We start from the raw sequence: 6,338 nt of genomic DNA on the forward strand, positions 1-6,338 counted from the left end.
ATTCATGTGGATTCACTTTGGTTTTTACCTGTGCCTTTTTTTATCTTTTATAGCGAGGTACTAGCCTGTGTGATTCAGGGGATGAAAGAATTGCATTGTATTACAGTGAAGAGAAGTCATATATACTTACAGATTAATCTTTATAAGGAAAAAAAATCCAATGGGAGTAGCAGCATGGTGAAATGGGATGAAGTGCGTTTGTTTATTAACTTGTCAATTATGTATCACATTATTAATCTTAAGTATACTGGGGGGGGGGGTACAGGAGCCAGACTACCAAGTGCATCTCCTAGATTTTCATGTCCTTAAAATACTAAAACTTAATTTAAAGCTGTGACAAATACTTATTCTAAATGAAAACTTTTGCCCTTCTTTCTATCATGCACCTTTCGAATTCTTCATTTTCTTAATTATTTTTTCATAAACATTGATTTTGATGGTTGGGTCCCAGATCTTCCCATAAGGTAGGTATGGGATAATTATTGATAAAATAGTGAAAACACAGAGTGTTTACAAAGATTCAATTTAAGGCTGCTTATGGGCAGGTAGAAATAAATATGTCATAACTGATACAGTCACTGTCTACAGCTCTTCATGGTTCAGTCTTAAAAGTGTGACTTTTCAAGTGAGAGTCCAACAAAGGTGGCTTTGTGTTCTTGCAAAAAGAAACTAGGAGGGGATCAGTGAGGACAACTGAAGTATACCCTGTTTAAAGAATGGGACTAATAGTAGCTACTAAGAATAATAAGAATGGCTGTACAGCTTTAAAAAGAAACCAGAAGTTAATAATGGAAGTTACTGGGCACAGTAAGACAGAGAAAGCTCTTCAAAAAAGAAAGCACTCTTGATTTCCAGTAACACGTCAAAAACCTAATCCCATACTGTTACAGGAACTCGATCTTTTCATAGACTTAGTGAAACTGTCTTTGACATGTTCTACAAGTTTCAGAAAACCAGTTTAAACCTGCAGCTGCAATAGACCTGTCCCTTTGGAGAGGCAGATTTATCATGGAATCTGATATATTACCAGGCAGAAGTATGATTTCTTAGAGGATGCAGGTGAATTTCTTCATTGGTGAAAAGACAGGTTATCACCTTAAGTCACCTGTTTAAGCAGAATGAAGAGTATCTAATAGCCTGGGTTTGACATTCTGCATAACCAGTTTTTAAACAGTGACATTGATGCTCTTTGCTCTACCCTGCCTATAGGAGAAGTGAGGGACAGGGATAATTACCACAAGCTGGAAATAGAGCCACTTCATTCCTTGCACCCTGACTGGAGTATAAGGGTCTAAAAATGGATTGGTGCAGCTTCTGCAGATAACACTGTGAGGAAAATACTCTAAGAAAGCAGCCTGTCCTGTAGGCTTCTGGAAGTGAAGGTGATGTGGTATGAAGCCAGCAGCACATACCTAACAAATTACTCAGGCAGTGAAATGTCTGCTCTTGGAGCCAACAGGATGTGATGCCAAGTAACCCTCTGCAGTTAGCTGTGCTTTGAGCACAGGGCAAGAACAAATGACCTGCAGCTTGGAGAGCACTGTGACAATTTGTGGTTGGTTTCTGTCATTTGTAAAGGTTCATTTCCTAGCAGTGTTAATTGTTGTGCTAAGTTATTTGTGATGAATGGGGTTTTGGTTCTAAAGTAACACAAATATGTAAGGCCTTACCCTTTCATAAGACTCATGCCTCACTCCTGCCATAATTCTTGTCCAATATATAAAAACCTCAATTAGTGGTTATATAGTGGGAGAATAATATTCTTCCTGCAATTTATTGAATTTGAGCTGTACTATAGGAAAAAGTAAGAACACATTAAAAGGAGGAACAACAGAACTAATAATTGTGATTTTTGACAAAAGCAAGTTTCTTCTGCCAATACTGTTTACGGTGGCTTTGAGGTGTCACACTCACTCATCTCTGAACTAACCTGTATTCTTTCTGCTCCTAAACCTCACCTAGAGCTCAGGTGTTCTACAGATCTTTCTCCTATGTTAAAACAAAACTCATGCTAGAAACATTATCCACACGAGATGCTCCATGTAGGACTACCCTGCATCTGGGCTGCAGCTTTTCCATGGGGAAGAACAAAGTTTTGCTTGACTAAAGCCAAGCTGACCTCCACACCGTTGTTATTTGTGTACCCACTAGACAACCAGAAAGGTAATGCACAGAATTCTGTAAAGAATTTCATAAAATTCACTCTGGATTTCATATCCAGACAGCTGGATGAATCTGGCAAAGGTGCTGTTCCTTTCAGCCTCTTGAATGAAGATGCTGCTTTATGGCTGAACGTGAGGACTGCCTGCAACAACTCTTCCTTTGATGATCTCCTTCACATAGGATAATGACAATTTGGTCACTCTTTCTGGGAGTTCTTAAATTCAATCTGAAACATGCAAAATGCCTATCTATTTTCTCCCCCCAGGAGGTTTAAATAAACCTGGCAGAGCAAACTTAGGCATAGAGGTACCTTCCTCTTTTACTGAGAATAACCAGGCACTCTGACAAGGAAGGAAATGGGTAGTTTCACAACATGACCCAAATTGCTCTGCTAGCTAATAAAAACAAATATACCAAGTCCATTCCTATTTGCAAGTAATTTGCAATCTATTTCTGTTTATAAGGGCTTAATAAAAAGCTCAGCTATGTTTACAAGAGAATCCCAAATAATGCCAAGATCACATGCTTTTTTTTTTCCTTAAGGTTTTTCTCCTCTAAAAATAAGCCAGAGGTTCTCATACCATGTAATAACTTTTATAGTAGTTGCATATATGCAACAGAGAGCAATTAAAATCATCTCTCAGAAGATATGCTTATCACATTCTGCTCCAAAGATTGAACCTAATCGTGTGCCATTAACTTCCAAATTTGTTCGGGACTCCCACAGGAAGATGCACACCACATCAAAACACAGGTAAGAAACAATTGCCAGTGTGTCACTGTCTGGGCTTCCTTGCTTTTTCCCAGATGACTCTCCATGTGAGAAATTCTACTGTTGCAAAGTACAGTCTTGTTCAGAGTATGTGCTGCAATGTTATGAATTAAAAGCTATCCAGATTTTCATAACACAGCTAGATACTAGGCAAAAAGAAATAAATACATAAACCAAAACCAACAAACACAGCAGTCTGGTTTTGGTCTAAAAAGCATTCTATCTCCAATCTCCTTTTCCCCATAAGCAGGAGAAGCCCAGTGCCCCATGATGAATACCCTAAGCATTGGCCAGAATACTGGCCAGAAGAAGAAAACTGATACCAGTGTGTCTATTGCAATAGGAATGGTAAAAGGAAATCAAGCTTGAAAGGCACAAGGGAAACTGTTGTTTGGCTTAAGCTGATTTTGCATCAAATGCAAGTGAAAGGAGTTAAAAAAAAATTTTTAGTGGTTTTTTGTTTAATATCCACCACAGAGGTAAAATATTATCTGTCTTTACTGAGCACTGCTTAAGCCACTGGACTTCCATAGGATTTTACGAAGTAGGGAAGGAAAGATTGGCAAAGCCAACCATTATGGTTCTCCCAGTTTCCAGCTGACTCCCAGCAGAGACAGCCAAGCATATTTTCATTTCTTTTTCCAGATTTACTATAGAAGCAGATGGCACAACTGCTACAAGAATGTCCTGCGACAGGAAATGTGATCTCAGAGATTCTTCCTAAATATTGTGGAATATATAGTTTACAAAAATCAAGCAAAAGCATGCTTCAATAAAACCCCCTTCCAAAACTTACCGATGCGCTCTCTGCTAGCTATAGCACAGAGTAGCAAAATTTGGGACAATTCCCCTCTCCACTCCATTAGTCTGGCCTTTCTCTATGTCTTCCAACAAACTCCAAGGGAAAGCACATTCTCAGGGATGAAGAACTATGGAGAGAGTAGAGGATTTGGGACAGGAAAGTGCCAAATTGAAGGGGATTTCTGTGTTCTTACCCCATGTGGGAGAATTTTTTTGTCCTTGATGGGTAGATTAGCAAGAACTAAATTTGGAACAAATATACGTAAGGTTTTGCTAAAACAGGATAATCATTATTGAAATGGTTCTGATGTAACCATTTTAGGGCAATTATGTCAGTTCTTGGGGCATCTAATTTCAGCATTGCTAGAAGACAATCTAATTGTCAGTGGCATCATCATCAAAAGAAAATGTAGCCATAGTCGTATGAGTGGAAAGGTGCTTCTCTTCATTGAAATTCATACTTTTGATTTTGAATAGTCCGGCTCATAATTGTTAAAACTTGGTGTTAGCCACATGTTTTGTAAAATAATGTTTTCTTCTGACATCCAAATCATTCACAAACATACTCAGAAAAACGAACGGCAGAAAACGTTAAGATGCATGCCATCGTCACACTTGGATTTAACAGCAGGGTCTCCTGCGATATGACAAGGGTTAATGGTTTTAAACTGAAGGAGGGCACGTTTAGATTAGCTATAAGAACCAAGTCTTTTACAACGAGGGTGGTGAAACACTGGAACACAATGCCCAGAGATGTGGTGCAAAATTCAAGGTTGAGTTAAGATGGGGCTCTGAGCAACCTAACCTAGTTGAAGGTGTCCCTACTCATTGCAGGGAGGTTGGAACTAGATGATCTTTAAACGTCCCCTCCTGCCCAAACTGTTCTATGATTCCTGTCAGATCCCAGTCTATGCCCTCTCACTTTGATAGCCTGATGACTATTTCTTAGTAGAGTGTTTCAGCCAATTCTACAACCCTACAATTGTGATTTAATCTAGATCCCATTTCCTGGAATTGTTTACAGCAGCTGCATAGCAGAACAGCACAAAAGCCTCTCTAAAGTTAAATTACGTTCACTGCTGTCCGCTTCTACACCAAGCCAGGTGCACTAATGAAGGAAATTAGATCTGTTTGATACTGTTTGTCCTTGACAAATAGAGACTATGTATTCTTCTGTTTTATTACTGCAGAATTTTCTGTGCTTAACTATACTTTCTTTTACTTCATTTACAATGGCAGACATTGATAAAACCCCAGTATTCTGTCCTTGTGTCACAAAAGAACTGTAAAGTCACTCAGTTTTAGAACATCAGGGCTAATGGAACAGTAAGATCTGAAGTTAGCTTCTGCCCTTTTGTTGCTCAGATACTTTTAAAAAAAATGTTTTAAAAGTTCCACAAATCTCATCACTTTAAATGTCAGAAAGGAATAGAACAACATTCAGCAATGCTGTGAGACAACAAAAACATCCCTTCAATGCAAATTGTAGCAACTTAGAAACTGTTTTGTTATCTACTTTTAGCTATGTTGTTACAAACTCCATGGAATTTCTCTAAGTACTTTAATTTCTATTTTTTAATCTATGCAGATCCCTTGCAGATTTTTAAATTAACCTTCACATCAGTAGGTAAAGAATTCCTTATTTCATATCTGTAAGATTAGCTATACCTCTTTTATCTAAACTACCAGGTAAAAAATACATTTGCCATAGATATTTTACTGGCTGAAAAATATAAAACTCTACACATCACTACATCTTAAGGTGAACATATTTTTTTATCCCTCATTATCATGAGGGATAGAAACTGGAGATACCATTATTTGTGTATGCAGTTGGGGAAAACAAGGAAGTGAATTATTAGAAGTTCATGTTGAAGTTTTCAATCTGCATGAGCATTTCCTATAGATCAGAAAATGTGGTGCACAAGAATTGTTGTTTGTACTTGAAAGTACTGATGAGGTTCTTGCAGTCCTAAATTGGATAGACCCAGTACCAATAAAAGAAGAAGAGCCAAGCAAAAATCTCCCTCCCTGCTGTATACTACTTCATTAATAACAAAAACCAACATCAGAGTATACAACGTATCTACTGAAGAAATTAAGCTAATGACAGATAATGAATATGTGAACATAAAAGTTCTGAAGTGAAATTCCTAAGTGATCTGAGACAATGATTCAACTTTTCAAAAATTTAACTAAAACCACATAGGAGTTCCATTCCCTAGAGGTAATGTTGTAATATTCCCATTACTCATGGAGAGTAATGGTTCATCTCCCATTGCTGTAAGAGGCATGGTGGCATCTACTGATCAAGGAAACCCTGCTTCTGTTATTTCATCCATCAATAGGTTATCAATGGCTGCATTTTTCCTTGAGGAAAGCAAACACATCACACTTTTTCACAGAAAAGGGGTCATATGAAGGAATTAATGGAAAAATATGTTGAAGATTAGACCCACAAAGCTCAAAACAAACATCGCTGCAATGAACACAAAGTCAAGTGAATATTTTTTTGTAAAACTATTGTATTAATATACCTCCCAGGAACTACTTTTCCTGTCACTGAGGATGTTTTACAAAAGGAATAACAATAAGCACAGCA

Source organism: Myiozetetes cayanensis, unplaced genomic scaffold, assembly GCF_022539395.1.
Source record: "Myiozetetes cayanensis isolate MyiCay16 unplaced genomic scaffold, myiCay2020 scf1, whole genome shotgun sequence".
NCBI lineage: Eukaryota > Metazoa > Chordata > Aves > Passeriformes > Tyrannidae > Myiozetetes > Myiozetetes cayanensis.